The 19,106-nt window shown below is 34.2% G+C and overlaps 1 protein-coding gene and 1 long non-coding RNA gene across 3 annotated transcripts in view; both read left to right on the top strand.

Moving 5' to 3' along the window:
* LOC105214666 (paxillin homolog 1) overlaps nucleotides 1-19,106 on the top strand; it is a 165,271-nt gene that overhangs the window by 39,038 nt on the left and 107,127 nt on the right. The gene's annotated exons all lie outside the window — the stretch shown is intronic.
* The window catches only part of LOC128922085 (uncharacterized), a 79,013-nt gene that overhangs the window by 6,509 nt on the left and 53,398 nt on the right, over nucleotides 1-19,106 (top strand). For both annotated transcript variants that reach the window (XR_008471354.1, XR_008471355.1), the window contains exon 2: nucleotides 1,288-1,826. This is a non-coding gene — a long non-coding RNA (uncharacterized LOC128922085). The remainder of the gene's footprint in view (nucleotides 1-1,287; nucleotides 1,827-19,106) is intronic.

Below are 19,106 nucleotides of genomic sequence, written 5' to 3'. Positions count from 1 at the left end.
TCGCTGCTAAAAATAGCAATCGGCTGTTGAAATTTACCAACTTACCTGAAAAGCAAAAACAAAAATGTATAACAGCTGATCGGTTATCGAGTAGCCGCCAGTGCGAAGAGCAAAAACTGGTTTCTCAATTAAAATTTTAATTGTTCAATTAATTTGGCTGTGTGAAAAGGCTATAAATCGAATGTTTCATTATTATTAATTTATTAATTCTCAACACATTTATACTAAATTTTTACTTTGTAATAAATTTTCACTTATTAACGCCCCATGGTTTGTTACCAATGAAGCTATCCATAACGACCTAGGTATTCCCTTTATAAAAAATGAGATCCCAAAATACAGTGCTAGATATACTGCACGTCTCTCAAACCATATAAACCCAATTGCTGTTTGTCTGTTAGACTTATGAAACTTAGCCGTATAGTTAACGTTCTCATATATTAAATTTATCATTTCTCTAAAACTATCTTATATTTAAGTCTGGCAAAAAAAAAAAATGTAAATGAAAATGAATTTTTGATGAATGTATTTAATAACCTAAGTTAATTATATTTTACTTATGTATATGTAAAAAAAGTAATCCTTTATGTAGATTTGCTCAAGGACAAATCTACCTCTGCCATTACCTACTAGATCTGATTTACTGAATATCTTAATGTAGATAGATTGTAAATAAATAATGAAGTAAAAAAAAACATTTTCGCAAAGTTTAAAGAATAATTTTCAAATTTAATTTTCTTTTATTTTTTAATTTTTTTTTCACGTTTATTTACTTAATTGTAATAGCATTTGCTACTATTAAATTAAATTTGTTTGTTTACTTATATTTTTCTAATCACTTGTTTGGCCTATATACCACCCACAGCTGCGAATTCTTTTGCATTTTCGTAATATAAACAGACTCAATTGTGTTGGTAATACAAATATACACAATTTCAAAGATCCATATGTATGCATTTGCCAATTATATTTCATGAGCAAACATAAAATAGTCACAATAAATGTGCTATAAAATAAGCTTGGAGGCTAAAAGTTAGGCGTTAAAGCGAATGAGCCAGACACTATGGCTAATAATTAAGCAGAATATATATTTTTTAATATGTATGTAAAAAAATTGATTTGTGTTTATATCAGTTCTTTGCACTTGGCACTCAGTGGGGCAGCTAGCGCAACAAATGACCAACTCAAATCTCTGCCGTTGAACGTTCGTTGGTTTGCTAACGAAGTTGTTGAAAAATATTTAAAAACCAATTCAAATTAATTAATTTGCTTTTAAAATATTTACAGCCTGAGAAGAAAGTGTTCATCGGAACTAAAATAGATAATTCCAAAAAATTCAACAATCAAAAGTAGCATCTTTCATCTACTAATCAACACACCAATTCGCTGTGGCGTTAAATAGTGTTTATAAAATTCGCGTGAAAAGCAAAATAAAAATTAGTACTAAACAAAGAAATATAAAAACAAACATTAAATTTAATAGCAACAGTTTGCGTAGAAAAAAAAATATATAATTTAGTGCAAGAAAATTTACTACGGAGAAATTAAGAAAAAGTCATCAAATTAAACAACAACACAGATAGTCAAGAAATAACAAAAAAGAAAAAGTAAGAAAAAAAATAAATAAATCATCGTTAGCATATTTCACGCATTTTGCTAAATATTTATTATAAACAACGCGGCAGAGTGCGCAACAAAAGCGCCATAAAAGTTTCACGCAGTTTTCAACGGTTTTCACACATACATAGTTGCTACGGCATTTTCCTTGTGTGTTGAAAATTTATTGCAGTACGAAAGGAAGGCGTCACACGGACAAATTCGCATATGTAAGTTTTCAAAATCAATAAAATATTCAAAATCTCGCTATTAAGGGGTTTATAAAAAAAAGCTTTTAAGTCATTTTGAGAAATATGTATCCGCATAAGTACTTTTCCATGATAAATGTCATAATGATCTTTTAATCGCAGCTATTAAAACTGATCGTCGCATTTCACATACCAAAAAGCTTTAAAAAAAGCTTTCATCTTCCAAAGCTTCACTGTTACTTCTACTTTTATGCTTTTAAACAAGTTAAGCACTTGTGAGACTATTCAAAGCTCCACAAGCTTTAAATTTCTGAAAAGTTTATAAAAACTTATTGATTTCTTCAAGGCTCTGAATATATTATATAACATATACTTACATAGCTTGAAAATTATATGATCTTTATTAAACATGAAAGACTAATACATGAGCTTCTAACAAAACTTCAAAATAATATTTTAAAATTACGAGCTTTCACTGAATTGCTGAGCTTGGAGCATGTTAAAACATCGGAGGCTCTGATAAAATAAAATTTAACTAAAGTTTTGTAAAAGCTCCTCCTTTTCATTTCTCAGAGCTTTCATCGCTTTGAATATGGTCGCATATAAAATGCCAAAACTGGTTGAAAACAGTGAAAGCTTCGGATGAAATTTATTAAATTATTTTATTTTGTTTCTGAAAAATAATTTGAGACAGTTTTTAAAGAAGAAATTAGGAAACATTACTATTTTTTTCTAATAAATATGTATAGTTTGAGTCATGAGAGGGAAAAATGCTTTTGAAAAGCTTTTCAAATTTATTATTTCAATTACAAATTATTGATACTATCAAGAAGAAAATTCTTGAAAGAGATGGTAGAAATGATCATTTAATTTAGATTTTTTAAATGTTATCAGTTTTATTGGAATTTTGAACATATTATTAACTCATTGTCAGTCACACGAACATACTATTATGCTGCTGTGCCCCATATTTTAATGGGTTCCACATTGAAATATTCATTCGAGTGGGTGTGGCTGACATAAGAGCATTCTACTGCATGTTTTCCGACAATATTTAACAATCAGTGACAGTTTAATGAGAAAACAAAAAAGCAAAAAACTAAATAAAATTTAAATATCAATAATATAGCTTTTAGCGCGCAAAAATGTATTTTGAAAATTCTTAGCCATTAGAGCAAGTCATTATTTTTTTCTTCTCTTTGTGCGCTGCGTCGACAGACAGATTCTAATCAATCTGCATTACTCAGCGAGTTAATTGAATTGTTGCGCTAGCCAACTAGACTGGCTAGCTAGCCATGCTAGCGACAATAATTGCCCGGCACATAAAGCAGCAAACAGCTGCCAACAACTGTAGGTGTGTATGAGTGTATGACAATATATTGCCATGCACCGGTGGTTGCTCCAGTGCAAACAGGCTGTGTAAACACAAAAGTAAACAATAAACATATAGCAAGTGATTACCTTCCACTATACGCGCTATAAAAGTCAAGCCGCCACCCGCTCGTGAGCCATACATATGTACATACTCTCGAACCATTGCTGCTCCTGTTTTGCGCAGCGTCTGATCTTTGCGATTTTTCCACGATCGGCTGGCAACTTTTTTTTAATTTTTTTTTTCAATTTTCTCCTTTTTTGTTTTACTTTGTTGTACAAATTTTGCTTGTAGATATCTTTGTTTGAGCGTGTGTGTGTGTCTTCAAGCGTCTCTCACACGTTTTTTCGCAACCATTTCGCACACCGTTGTCTGTCTGTCTGTTCGGTTGCATGCAAAATATGTAGGCAGCCCCAAGAGCTACATACATATATTTCTCTGTATGTATGGCATGTGTTTGCTCAGCCAGCAGCAGCAATAATTGCCAATTAATGTTTTTCTTTAGCTAAAATTTCCGCTTTCTGCCGTAGAGTGTCTCCCTTCGTCCCTCGTCGCTTCACCGCCATTTCGAGTGCGCCACGCACCACCGGCAATTACTCACCGAGAGACAGCCGCAAAGGCGACAGACGATGGGCGATGCGGATGGTGGCTCTAGTGGTTGTTGGCTGCTGTGCATGGTGGGCGGTGCGCGAGCAACAGCTAAACACCACATACTTCACAGTTTTGCTCACACAGCGTCGAGCCACAGAAGCTGGCACTAAATATTAACAACAACATCAGTATCAACAGCGAGCGAATGTGAATGATTGCGGCTGCTGGTTTAGGCTTTGCCGCGGCCTGTTTCTGTGTTGGCGCTCTAAGTGTGTAAGCAACAACAATAACAACAACACCAAGTATGCACTACAAAAATCGCATACAATTGGCCGTTTTCTTCGTTAATTGCTTCCTAAATATGCCACCCGCACGTCGCTGCAAAGTGTGGACGCCGGCGGCTGGTGGGGGGCCAAGTGGCTGCACTGCTTTGCTCTTGTTGTTGCATTTTGCAGTTGCAGTTGCACTCAGCAGTCGGTTGCCGGTTGCCGCCAGGAAGCACATGTGGTCTGCTGCCGTTCCAAGTTGTCTCACTGATTGGCGCTGTGCTTTTTTCTGTCCGTTTTCTTTGCTGCTCAACTCTCGCTTCATTCTCTTTGAAGCACATACTTGCATAATATATATTTATATTTTATGTATATGTATCTGTGTTTGTGTGTGTGTGTGGCAGCATGTGTTTTCTTTAAAGAAATTGCGTCAATTATTTCTTCTTCCCTCGTTTGTTGTTTGCGGCCAAGCATTTGCTATCAATAAATTTGCGCACTAATTAAAAATAATTAATAATATTGTAAAGATTTAAATAATTGCTGGGGCCCCGAATCGTTTGTGTGCGCACAGAAGTGGAAAATAATAAGCAGAGTAAACAAAGTTCCCTATACGGACCTGGTTATATGTGCATAGTACATATGTTTCTATATAAATAAAGACGTGAAAGGTACACTGTGAAAATTTTATAATAAAAAATAATAAAAAGAATACCCTAAGATATGTTATAAGTCTCTTTGAAAAGCTTATGTTGAGTTTTAATTCACCACCTATAGATGCACAGCTTTGTTGATATTAAAAAAAAATTATAATTTTAGGATTTACTAGATCTTAGAGATTTGATTTGTAAATTCAGTAATTTGTCGAGTTTTTTGTTAATTTTGACCACCTTTTTGCTCAAACAATCCCAAAAACTATCTACAACCCGCCATTAAACTTAGTTTACCACTAAAATTCAACGTGGTGAATTTGGAAATTTATTTTAAATGTCCAACACTGTGTCAAATTATAGAAGAAATGTAGTTTTGAGCGATATTCTAATGCATCTTTATCAAAAAAAAGTCGGATTTCTATAAAATTATAAAAAATATTAAAACTTCCAAAATTTGTATATTTCATTTTCGTTCATTGATGAAAGAAAAGTTCCAAAATACAACATAAATAGTATTATGATGAGTTGAGTATTTCTGAGCTATTGTCAAACCACTTCTTATCGATGACAGGTTATCGACTCCTACAGTTTGTCGCCTCGTGCGTGCTGTATACGAGTATGCTTTGTTTTTCATTCATTATATTCATTGTGATGTTTTTAAAAATAAATTATTAATACTTGCTGATAATGCATATAAAAATTTATATATTTTTAGCATTTGTCGCTTAAAAATAAATTTTTAATTATTTATTGTCATTTCCCCATATTGTTCATTTAAAACGATTTGGACATTATTTTTTTTCAACAAATTGATAAGAAGAGCAACAATGTATTAATTGTTCTGAAAATACTGATATTTAAATTTCGAAAAAATGTTGTGGTCAACGGTCATTAATTTAATAATTGGTGCTTTAGTTTGACTATTTAATTTTTGAATATTTATTTTTTCAATTAAAAATATTTTTAAATATATTTTTTATACTTTTCTTTATTTATTTATTTTTTAATTTATTCATTAAAATTTTTTCTTCACTATTTTTACATAGTTTTATTTATGATTTAAATAATTTTGTATGTTTAAAGCGAATTAATTTTTAAATATAAAAAATAATTATTATTTTAAAATAGTTTTTAATTATTTTTTAATTTATATTCTTTTATCTTTTAATTTTAATTTTTAATTTTAACTTTTATTTTTTTTTATTTTAATTTTAACTTTTATTCATTTATTTTTTAATTTTAACTTTTATTTTTTTATTTATTTTTATTTTTTTATTTATTTTTATTTTTTTTTTTAATTTTAACTTTTATTTTTTTATTTGTATTTTTATTTCTATTTATTTATTTGTTTTTTTATCTTGTAATTGTTTACATTCTTAATTTTTATAATTTTTTTCCTTATTTTTTTATTAAAATAATACATTTCATAATTTTTCATATATAATATTTTTATATTAAATTTATAATTTATAATTTCAAATTAATATTAATATTATTTATTTTTTAATAAATTTTATTTATATTTTTTTATTTTTTTTTTTCAATATTTTTTTAAATTTAATTTCTTATTTTTTAAATTTTTATATATTTTTTAAATTATTATTTTTTTATTTCTTATTCATAATAATATTTTTTTGTATTTTTTATTAACATAATATAATTTCATGATTTTTCAAATGTAAAATTTAATTTTTTTAATTTATAATTTTAATATTTGTTTAAACAACCTATGTGTATAATTTTCCACCGTGTACTATTGCTATTTTTACAACCACTTACACCCAACTCATAAGCACACACACACATACACACATTCATCTGTGTGACTAAAGAAAATTGTTGCTGCCTACCGCATGCTGCCGCAGCAGCTGTCTCGCTTGCTGTCGAACAGTCTCGTCATGAGCCAGACTGTCGATTGATTGCGCACACATGTTGCTGCTATTGCTGTTGACTGCCTGCCTGCAACAACAACACAATGCAGTTCTTTCTCTTCATGCCTGCACTTGTGTATGTTTGTTGTGTGTTTGTATGTGCTCAATGCATATATTGTTGTAATATTTTTCTTCTTAACGAGCTCATTTAAACTAAACTTAATTAACACTTAAACCAAGTTATTTCCACTAATTAACGATTTTTTCTTTAACAAAATTTTCTTGTAACACAACAACAACAGCAGCAACAAGCAAGTGCAACAATGCCATGAAAATAAGTTGAGTAGCAACTTGTGTTTTCTGTTGTTTTTGTGTTTTCTTTATTGCTTTACATATTTATATTGTATAATTGCAGCGAAAAGCGATTGCAAGCAGGCAGCCAGTCGGCCAGCCAATCAGTAGAAGCCGCTTGTAACAACAAAAATAACAAGAAGCTTTCAAATGCATGCAGCAATCTTAAATATGGAGGTTGAAAACATTATTTTTATGCTTTATACATACAGTATGTCCATGCATAATTTGTTGTTGCCTTGTATTTAGTATCTAATCTGGTGTTCTTCTCACGAGTTTTCGTACACAAAAAGCCGAAACTGTGTTTAATCGTTAGAATACGCTTTCAACAACTCTTTGATTTTAGGTTCGTTAATATGTATATTCTCGGCATAAACACGATCTTAGCAGGTCTTTTTTGAAATGAATAAAATTGTTTTCGAAAATTTAAATAAAAAAAATTATGTTGGACCCTACTCTTCACTTTTATTGTTTTAAATATATTTTAAACTATATAATACAATAATATTTAACAGAAAATTTATGACCAAGGGTCAATAATAATTTTTGACATATTTAAAAAATTGCCTATTTTATGAATTTTTTTACGTAAAAATATAATAATAACATTTTTTAAATTTTAATTTTTTATTTATTTATTTATTTTTTTTATTTTTTTATAATAATTTTTTTTTTTATAATTTTTTAAATTGTTGTGTTGGTCGGTTGGTTGGCGGCCGCACTTAGGACATTATTAGGCCCAATGTGCTCCCTGAAGGTACCCTGATAAGCGTCATCTGAACAACTCGGTCGATCGCTTCTGAGTATATTCCATCCCTGCTGCCCAATTTCTCTCAGATTAGAGTAATGGGAGCCTTGGAAGGTATCTCTTCTTAACCGACAGAAGGCCGGGCATTCGCAGAGATAATGCTTTAGTGTCTCATCATCTTCCGCGCACGCCCTGCATTTAGCCGATTCAACTATGCCAAGTCTCTGCAGGTGGCCTCTTAGAGATAGATGCCCCGTTATGATCCCTGTAATACAGCTTAGTTCTCTTTTGTAGTTCTTAAAGTAAGAAGTTGTTTGATCTGTCCAGTGTCAACACTACCCCATGGTAGTTTTGTGGTACGACCCGTGTTGCACATGTTTCAGGACCTGAGATGTTCCCCTAGCATCCATTGAAAAAAAAAATGCTAAAAAAATGAAAAAAGTGTTAGTTTTTTTTTAATTTTGTTTTCGGCTTTTTTTTTTTACTTTTTTAAATATTTGTTTGACAAAGTTTACATTGTTTGCTTAAATATATATTTTAAATAATATTTTTAGTTTGTAATATTTTCATTTCTTAATATTATTTTTTTTTGTAATTTTTTGAATTTTTTTTTTATTTTTTAATTTTTGTTTTTAAATTTCGAATTTAGTTTTTACTTTAATTTTTTATTTTTTTATGATTTTTTCACATTTCCCGTCTATGCTGTACCAAAATTTACTTATAATAACGGTAATGCTGTTAACATGACATTCTAACATCTGTTAGAATTAACCTCAAAGAATTTTATAATGCTAAAATTTAAAGAAATATATATAAAAAGTAAGTGGAAGTTATAAAAAAACTATTTGATATTGAAGCAATTATTTACTGATAATTTTAAATAAAACAGGGCTGCCAATAATTATTTTTCATTCTGAAAACATTCTTAATAGAAGTCTGTTCAATCTGCTAACCCCATTTCAAGCTATTTCTATATATACTATAAGCAGTTTTCACTTTGTGAAATAAAATGTTCATAGGGTTGCCATTCATACCCGATTTTTCTTTTCGAAAAATTAACTTGAAACAAATTTTTCTACAACTAAATTGAAATATACATTTAAGTGAAAAGATTTATGTGAAATTTTTCATTTTAAAACGCAAGCAGTCTACAAAAGAGACCATAACGCATACAGCGACATCTAGTTTCTAATTAGCTGCACTTGACTGCATATGCCAATTTCAAAGATTTCAAATATTTCTCTGCTGAGGGTTCAAAATCCTAAAACAGCAATTATGTTGACGACACGATTGCAACAATGTATAAAAAATCACATTCTCATATATTTTTAGTTCCCGATGATATTCCCGCGCAACTTATTAAATATTTAAATATTTTTTGCAGCAGCTTCTTCAATATTTCTGTATATTTTTAGCTGATTTTTTGCACTTACAAACGGCTGCTAATTATGCGATTTGCGCGTCTCTTGAGTTGTTAAAAATTCACATTGTGCAACATTGTTGCAATGTTCCTGTTGTTGTTGTTGTTGTTGGTATTGCATGCAATTGCCACTTTCATGAATTTTATTTCAATTAAATTTTATTTTTTTTCCCATTTATGTAAGTTTGCTATCAACAATGACAACAGCAACAAAGTGTAGATACAGATAGCGCAGGAACAAGTTGCACTGTCTGTGCAACAACAGCAACAAACGTAATTTAATTGCAATTCGTATTAATTAGCATTTAAACAATAAATTAATTATGCATATATAAAAAAAATATCTGTGTTGTTCGAAATGAGCGTGCTGCGTGCAGCGCATTCGCAATTCCCCAAAGCGACGATAGGAAGGTGGCGAAAAAAAGCATTAAAATATTCATACATGGCTTGCAGATAATGCAACTGATGATAATAAATGTTAATGGTTGTTGTAACTCAAAAAGATGCAATTGTAATTGGCTAACAGCTAATAAATATGGCATAATCATTTTATTTGTATTCTCATTTGCTGCTGTAAATGCGCGTGGAAGTGATGGGTAGAGCTAGTGTAGTCTCTGTAGACAGCCATTCAAATCGGTTGAAAGTTAGCAAGTGGCTGTAAAGTCAAGGTATTGAAGCTGTTGCTGCTTTTTAGTGCTGCTTTTAGTGCCTACTGTGTTGCCAGATTATTTGAATTTGTATTTTATTTTTAGTAATATTGAAGCCAATTATCTTAAAGTTGTATATAAAGAACTGGCAACCTTGCTCTGTTGTAAAAAATATGCCTCATCGCGAATCTGGAAGTTGTTATTGTTGTTATTTTGTCTGTGTTAATTGACTGCTCACTGTTGACACCTTGCTTGGTGTTCTTCGAGTTTTTAATTTTGTTGTACATATATTTTTTTTTAGTTGATTCGTGATCTTGCTGTCTCTACTGGTTCTCACTTCAAAATTTTGTTTTATTTTTGTTCTTGGTTTTGGCACAGAAGATAGTTTCTTTTTCTTTTTCTTCATTCTTATTTATTTTCTCATAGTTGTTATTCCTCTTGTTATTATTGTTATATAAGCTCCATTTGTGCTATCGTTTTTCGTGGGATCTCTACCATATAATGCGGTTCTGAACGTGCTTCTTGTGGTTTTTGTTATTTTAACTCTCTTTGGATAATTTTCATTCGTGTCTAGTTGTTTTTAATGCTTGATATTCTTCTATTAATCAATATTTGCTCAAAAACTATCATAAACTCTTGCCAATTAGTTTAGTTCCTCTTGGTGTCTTATCATTTTGCAAAGGTAAAATTTAAAAAGCCTCGTCAGTTCTTCATATAAATAGATATATATCTTTGATTGTATGTATGTATGTCTATTTCGCTTTCAACTTTACATCCAATTTACAACAAAGTGTTTTCCGCCTCCTCACATCAACGTGGTCGATCCAGTCACTTTAATTTTTCGTCTTGAGTCGGCCGACTTCAAAGTGTTCGTCCTCCGCACATTACTGCTAATTGGACAGATTGCAATAGTCACACTTAAATCATTGGCTACATGAAATCAAGTCAAATACCTGTATGTTTGTCGGTGTGTATGGAGGTAGGTGCCGTTGTCGCTGCTTGATTGAAATTACAGTGGTTAACAAAGTTCATAGCTACTCTGAGAAATGAAAGATACTTTGTGTAGCGTTGGAAGTTTATTGTTAGAGATCGTGTTAGTTATAAGATTTTATAACGGTAGTTACTGTGTTGTGTTTTTATAGCTGATATATAATTTTTGGAAGATCTTCAGAGTCTAGTAAAAGTGAAATAATCTTTTCTTCATATACTTAGAGACAATTTTACTCCTCTTGCGCAGTCTCTTGGACCTTTCAAGTTACATAAAGAACTACATTAAAGCTCACCCAACGAGATAATATCTCATTTTGTTATCAATAAGGGGTCGTTATTGATGTTATGAAGTCTACTTCATTTCCGGAATAATTTAATAAAGCACCCTAAGGTATCTTTAAAACCATAAACTGAACTGTTTATATTTCTTATGTATATCTAGTTCGAATTAAGGAATCGGGTCCATAGTAATTCTAAGCGAAAGCAACAAAAAAGTTAGCCATCAGAATTCAATGTAGTATGCCATGTGCTCGTTCATTTCGCCACTCTTTATTCGCATAAATACTTCAGATTTGATATTTAAAAATAAAAATTATCAAATTAAAATTTTAAAACGTTTTCAAAGAGAATAAAAAATATTTTTACCGAATTTTTTTATTAAAATTTCAAAAAATATTTAAAAAAAAAATTTCAAAAAAGATTTAAAAATAAATTTCAAAAAAGATTTAAAAAAAAATTTCAAAAAAGTAAAAAAAAAAATTGAAAAATAAAAATCCAAAAAAAATTTCAAAATTTCGTCAAAAAATATTATTATTAAAAAAAAAATTAAAAATTTGTTGCACAGTGTTGCATCGAAAACTTGACAACTTTACACACACATAAACACATGAATATCAAACCGTTCAGCATTGCGAATCGGAATGCAAAGTGTGCAGTTTCAGATAGGCCTACGAGTGTATGTGGCGCAAATACGAAACCTCACGTTGCATGCAACAATGTAATAAATATGAACATACCGACTAAGTGCTGCTTGCCTCCTGGCTAGACTACAGCGCGCGAACGATCGCGACACCATGCGACGTAGCTCGTCTCCGTCTCTCATCTCGCAAAAGGAGCACTTGCCGCTCGAGGCGGACAGCGCACAGAAAACAGAAGCGCCGAAGCAGCAATTGCAGGCAGGCGGCTACAAATTGCATATACTATTAATAAATTGCAACAGTGCGGTGCGGCGCGGCGTGCTAGTGTGGTAGCTGCTGCAAAGCTGTTGTTGTTGTTTTTATTACAATTTGATGGCTGCTGTGGATTTGCCATTGAATTGGATTTCTTGGATGCTGCTTAAACTGTTTGTGCGCTATTTTTTTTTAATTCTCAATCACACGCTGTTTCGTTCTTTTTTACTTTTATTTTTGTTATATCTATTTCGTTTGTTCGTTTGTTCTTTTGTATTTTTTTCTTTTTTTTTTAATTTTTTTTTTGTGAGCGCGCCATACCAAATTAATTAGCGCCAACAACAACAACGCCGCTTACAATTCAATAGCAATACCAATAACAACTATAAATACAACAACAACAATGCCGTAAAACTATTGCATATTGTTATTGTAAGCGGCGACATTCGGGATTCGCCCGTATTTAATTGAATTAGTCATAAAAAAGACAGCAGCCAACAATGAAGAAAATTGAAAGGGGATTATAAAAAAGATTTACGCAGCACCGCAACAACAACAACAACAACAACAACAAACGGTAGTAGTTAAGCGAGATTTGCGCTACAAAGCAATAAATCGGCGTTAAAAGGAAAGAATCGCAGCTTAGTTGAAGGAAGGTGAGGTAGGTGAGCTGAAGTGTGCGAGAGGGGGTTGGTGGTTGACGTATAAAAAGTCATAAATATATGAGGGTTGCCGCTGCGCGTTTTGTACATATCGAATAACTGAGACCATGGCTTTATGATTATTGCAATACAAATGCATTTGTATTGGTAACTTCCTATATATATATATGGGTTTGTGTCCATATGTATGCGGTGGTGCACACGTCGCTTGGCAAATTGAAATCGAAAAGAAAACTCGTTAATTAAAAAGTTAACATACACTCTACATTGCCGTCCAACGCCGGCGAAGGGTGTGAGTGGCAGTGCCGCAAAATGCCGCCTGTTTCCAACGCCACGCCGCGCCGCGCCGCCTTTACACTTTGACTTGCCGAATGACGCGGCGTTCGCAATACGTTTTATTAATAATTAAGAGCGTAGGCATAAATGCAAAAAAAAAACAGAAAAAATGAAAAATAAAAGTGGCAAAGCAAAAATCATAATAAAAATGTAGAAAAATGCACGCGGCGGCGGTTCGGAGAGGCTGTCCGCCGCGCGTTTGTGGCAGGTACTACTTGCGCGCTGTAACTTGCTGACTGCTGGTCGTGCTGACTGGAAGGCGGACAGCGTGTAAAAGCGCGAAATGCAGCAAAGGCCACGCCAAACAACCGGCCAAGCAGCCAGTCAACTGGCCGGTCAACCAAACTTCTGTCTGTCCTCACGCGCATACGCCTAAGCGTACATACATACAAGCATATGCGTCTCCATAAAAGCCATTTATTTGAATTTATATGACGCTTTTGGTGGCGGACAGCTTAATACATACACTCAAACACCGACAAACATACAGACACCCATGCGCTGCCTGCCTGTGTCCGTCCACATGTTTGGCCTACCTTCGCGTACGGCCGTTGAACGACAGGGGCGAAAATGAATAATGAAGTGCACGCACATTACATTTTTATTAATTATTATTAAAATTATGCCTCGTAAATGCAAGAGCTAAAGCAGCAACAACAACAACAAAAGCACCAATGGCATATGCTTTAACGACGCTGGTGGCTGCGCAAGGCGCTGGAACTGCATTTGCAATAAGAAATATGCATATGTTTGTAGATATGTTGTTGTTTTATTGCGCCTAAGTTGACTTCATATCGTGTTTGTTTGTATGTATGTGTGTGCTTTCTGGTATTATATTTCATTTGGCTGCAGCAATTCGTTGGCAATCGAATTTCGAGCTGCGGTTCCGTGGTCTGCGCTCGTGAATTGTTTATATGTGTGTGTGTGTCGATTTGCGTAATGTGTCATTTGAATGGAAATTTCGTGTATTTCCCACCTGGTGCGCTAATTTCCTTGCACTTACCGCGTGTTGTGTTCAACATGAAATCGCATTTTATATGGCCACGGAGGTGATTTCAAGCTAAATTCAAGTAAAAAACAACAACAAATACAACTATAAAACATTGCAGGTATTTCGCGAAATTGTGGTAGTCGCCATGACAATTCGAAAAAATGTAGGTTTGTCAATACTGATACTTCGTAAATCTTGTGATTAATTGGTGACCCCAGAGAGGATTACTCATACAATATCTTTTAGCAGCGTTCCAAATGGATATTGTGTTGGAACTGAATATTTAGTAAAGATCACGCTCACCTTGACGTTTTAAAGTTTGTCCCGAGACCTTGTGGGTCTTGAGGGTGCTATGGATAAAAATATTTTTTTCGAAAATGTGTTTTCCAAGTAAAACTGTCCTTATTTCCACTAAATGTTCTTTTCTGTGAGGTAGGGAACGACGAAAATTTATTATTTTTGATTTATCTCAAATATAGAATATTTTCTTTAATTTGTTTTTGAAGCAATTTCAACGGTTTTGTCAGAAGTGGTATTTTTGATTCGTTGCTCTCAAATTGCTGATTGAGGTGATCTTAATCTCATAAGACCTAAGTGAATGCTTAATTCCAAAATCCACCATCCAGGTCCATGTCTAACTCCAACATGAATCTATTTGTTAGGCCCCACGTCCATGTCTCATTCCAACATCCATTTATTTGTTAGGTCCCACGTTCATGTCTAATCCAATATCCATCTATTTGTTATGTCCCACGTCCATGTATAATTCCAACGTCCATATATTTGTTAGGTCCCACCTTCATGTCGAATTTCAGCATTCTTTTATTTGATAGGCCCACGTCCATGATTCCAACATCCATATATTTGTTAGGCTCCATGTCCATGTCTCATTCCAACATCCATTTATTTGTTAGGTCCCACGTCCATGTCTCATTCCAACATCCATCTATTTGTTAGGTTCCACGTCCAGGTCTAATTAAATTTTTTCGCCAGAGGTAGCTTTATTCGTTTCACCTCCAAAATTTTAGAAGAAATCGTCCTTTAGATCCTACGTCTATCTCTAATTCTAAGAATACTCTAACCACTCCAGTACGCAGTTCTAACATCATGTGATTCCTCTCTACCTCTAAAGTTCCATTACAACAACAAAAGGAAAAGATATTAATGTTATTTACCACATCTTCTTGTATCAAAGATATTCCACTGATCTTATGTACCTTGCCATTATACCATGTTCATTACAAATAGCAACCGAGGAATTATTTCCAGAGAAGGCGCCCATTTGCTTTAAAGCACTTACAGTCATTGTTTATAGTCAAATAAATTTAGCATGAGACGCATCTACGAAAGCACTAAAGCTCCACGGCATGCTAACTGCTAATTACGCTATACATTTCAACGCTATTTCGCACATTTTCGCAAAAACAAAAAAAAAATACAAAGCACTCGTATTACATATTTATTAGCAACATTTTACAAATCTGCAACCAACAACACCCATTTCCCACCTCGACTCGAAGAAAGAGCTACCGATTTTTACTCCATACTTTACTGGATGCCGCTTGCTTTGTCAGCTTCCTACTTCGACAACAACAACGACTGCAATAGCAACAAATTTGCGCATTTGCTTTTGCACACAAACGATAATTGGTTTGAAATTAATTTGCCAATTACACGATCTCACATTTAATTGGGGCGCACTCCTCCTTTTCAAGCTTTCTTATGAGATCCATGTGTGTCGCTGTGTGTGTTTGTAGGCAATTTGGCGGGACGCACTCTAAACCGGCCTAGAATGAGTAGAGAAAAGCGAAAAGTGTAGAAAATACCAACAGTAACGAACGCAAAGGAAGCGAGCGCACCAACAACTCAAAACTCGCGAGTTGAGCGAGTCTTGGAGAGTGCGCACGGCGTAGACAGTCCATTTGGCGAATAGTGTTGTTAATGCCAACTGAAATGTTGCTGCTCCGTTGTTGTTGTCACAGAAACAGCATCAATTCGCATTGATCACTCTTTACACCACACAGCCACAGTCAGCGCGCCGCAACCAATGAACCACCGATCAGTGGCACATCATTACGCGATCATCAAGCCATACGCGATCGCGATCTCTGCGGCGGCGGCGGCGGCGGCGTGTACCTTTTCGACTGCCGCGAGCTGTTGGCATGCGTGAACGCAACTGAAGTACGTACTTCGTGTTTGTTGTTGTTGTTATTATGATTCTTCCAACCGCTGGTGGTCAGCCGACTACATGTTGTTGCCGCGACGTCGTCATCTTCGTTGTCTCCACTGGAAGGTGTTCTGTTTATTTTATTGTTACGCATAAAATTTCTGCTCGCCTCCGCCGCCGCTTATTATACGCGCTTGTTGTACTCGTATTGTCCTTATCGTCTGTCTGTTATTGCTATTATACTTAGTTGCTTGTTGTTCGTGCGTTTGCTGTGTGTTCTTTCCGTACTGATTGCATCGTTATAGAAATTTAATAATGTGGCAACATTTTGTCGCAGGCCTGTCTCAGCTGTGTCTCATTGCATTTCCACTAGCAGTGCACACGTGTCATTTTTGTTGCACTTGTCGCGCAAATTGCTGTTGCTATTGTTGTTGCTGTTGCTGTTGCTGCGTTGCTGTTGTTGTTAAACGTCTCATCATTATTGCTATTTGATTGGCATTTCATGCGCGTTGAAATGATGGAAATAACAAATCTTTATGGTCAAAAATTGTGGTAACGTTTACGGCTATTAGGCGACTGGAAATTATTTGAAGTTTCTTCAGTGGAGACTAATTGGTAATTGTTTTCTGTGCGCTTGTATGGTAAGCGAAGTCTCTTACTTTTGTGGTAAAATATTTTTAGAATTTTAGTTTGAAATAGTAGTTCTTTTAGAAGAGGGAGTCCAGCTCATGTTTCCAATTCTTGGTAGATAATATTGCTCGTTCACTGAAAATTTCCCATTATATGTTTTCAGAATTTTAGTTTGAAATAATAGATCTCTTAGTGGAGGGATTCCAACATTGTTTCCAATTTTTGTTGGACAATATTGTTCTCTCGCTGAAAATTTCCCATCATATGTTTCTAGGACCATGTTAGTCCGACAAATGTTTTTGTAGTATTTTCCTTGGATAGTATTCAGTTTTCAAAGCTTGATTTTTAATCTCCAAAATGTCTTCAATATAAGTATCTTAACAGATTAAGGTTACTATTCCGACAATTAACTCAAATATAACAGTAATTAAGTTCAGCTTAGTTTCATTCTGGGAACATTAGTTTATATTATCGTCCCAATTGCGGTTCCTAAACTATTTGAACAACGCAAGAGAATTCTCTCTGTGTAATATTCCTGGAAACATTTGGAGACTTGGAAACAACTTTACAGAGCTTTTAAGAAACTACTTTGAAAACCTTAAAAAAACCTTGGAAACATTTTAGAACTATTTTTCAAATTATAAATTTTAGGCATAGCTTGCCTCTTGGTAATATCTCTGGATGTATTTCGGGACGTTATTGTTTTGATTTAGTCTTGAAGACTGTGCAAATCTTACTTATGAAAGCAATAGAGAAGTCAGAGAATTTGGACATTTGTCTTTATCTGAAGTAGTTTCATCAGTTTGTATATCAGATGAAATTAGTATGAAGTCAAACCGAGAGCTCTATGCTGATTTTGCCTATTTTGAAATTAGTTTAGGGTGTTATGAAGAAAACAGTCTTTAAACTGGTCGAACAAATAAGTTTCAAACAAAGAAAATATATTAAGGATATTGATTGGGATTGGGGTAACGGTCATTATTGACCTGATTTACCTATTTGAATTACTATATGAGTATTATTCTTATATCTCATAATTTTTTCAGTCTCGTATCATATTTGTTTGATAGTTAAGGCTCTCAAAAAAAAAAAAGGATAGAGAATTATTCAAAGAAGAGTGAATAAAATGAAGGTTCTCCAATGCCAGAATTTCTTTCAGAGGGCAGCCCACCACTTTGACTTTGAGCAGAACCGTTTTCGTAACTAAATCTAACCTAGAAAATATATTCAACCTAACCCTAAAAACAAACAATTTCACTAACTGTCTCTTCGTTACTGTATTATAAAGGAACTCCCATCTGGGTGGGTGGGTGACAAGAATGTCATTTAAACAACAGATTCCAAACACCCGACAATAATTGACGATCACATATACGTTTGCTGTTGTTGCTAGCCGATGTTGAGATGTGATGCCGAAATGGCAATTGTGTGACGCGATCGAGGCGATTGTTTGAAGCTTATTGACGTGCTGCTGCCGCGTTTGCCGCGTGCATTGTGTTTTATTTGAGATTTTTGCGTGTTTCATCATTATTTTGTGATTTTTAGTTGCCGTGACAAGCCCAAAACGAGGCGAGGGGCAACAAAAAAGCAATAAAAAACACCGCAAAAAATCGAAGAATTGTAGCAACATATGAGTTACTAACTAAGTAGCAGCGCCAATGGCGATGTATGCAACACTGTGTGTGCAGCATGCCGCCAAGCAATAACTGCCGGCCGCATTTCGTGATTTGTTGTTGTTGCTTTTTGCCGACGACTTGCTGACTGACTTTGCTTGCTTTGCATTGCTTTATTTTGCGTTGTTGTTGCTGTTGGTTGTTTGGATGACTGTTACTTCGTTTGTTGTTGTTGGTTTGCTAGTTTTCTTGGCGGCTTCTTCGCTGTTATGCCGGTTGCTTCGAGCGCAGTTGGCTGCTGCCTCTGCAGTTTTGAAGCGGCAAACAAGCAAAAAATCTGTTAATTGGGTTGAACGTACCTTTGCATTGTTATTGTATAATGAGGCGCAGCGAACGAAGCGTTGCGATGCGACTACTGCCAATTGCCTGCCACAAGCCGCCAACAACTACTGCTACTAGTTGCAGTAGCAAAGCGGCAGTGAACAATTTTAACTAAAGCCTAAACACTTTTAGTTAAAATGCCAATTAAAATATCTTCGTTGCGCTTCCTCGCTTATATGCTGCCTGCAAAGCGCTTCTCCTCATGTGGCAGCCAGCGGCGAAGTGTAGTTTTTTTCTCCATTTCTACTTTATTGCTTTTATTTTCGTGCTATTTGTAGTTGTGGAGCCACACCGCAAGATCGGCAGTTTTTCGCGGTCGCCGTCATTTCGGTGATCGATGAGCTCGCTGTGCCGCCAAGCGCTACATACACTGCCATACATACACGAGTTTGTCTCTTCGTTTCGTCAGTTATTGGCTTCTTCCTGTCTTTCTGCTGGCTTGGCTG

Source organism: Zeugodacus cucurbitae, chromosome 5 (genome assembly GCF_028554725.1).
Source record: "Zeugodacus cucurbitae isolate PBARC_wt_2022May chromosome 5, idZeuCucr1.2, whole genome shotgun sequence".
NCBI classification, from domain to species: domain Eukaryota; kingdom Metazoa; phylum Arthropoda; class Insecta; order Diptera; family Tephritidae; genus Zeugodacus; species Zeugodacus cucurbitae.
The sequence above is the reverse complement of the archived record's forward strand: the minus strand, read 5'-3'. Positions and strand labels throughout refer to the sequence as shown.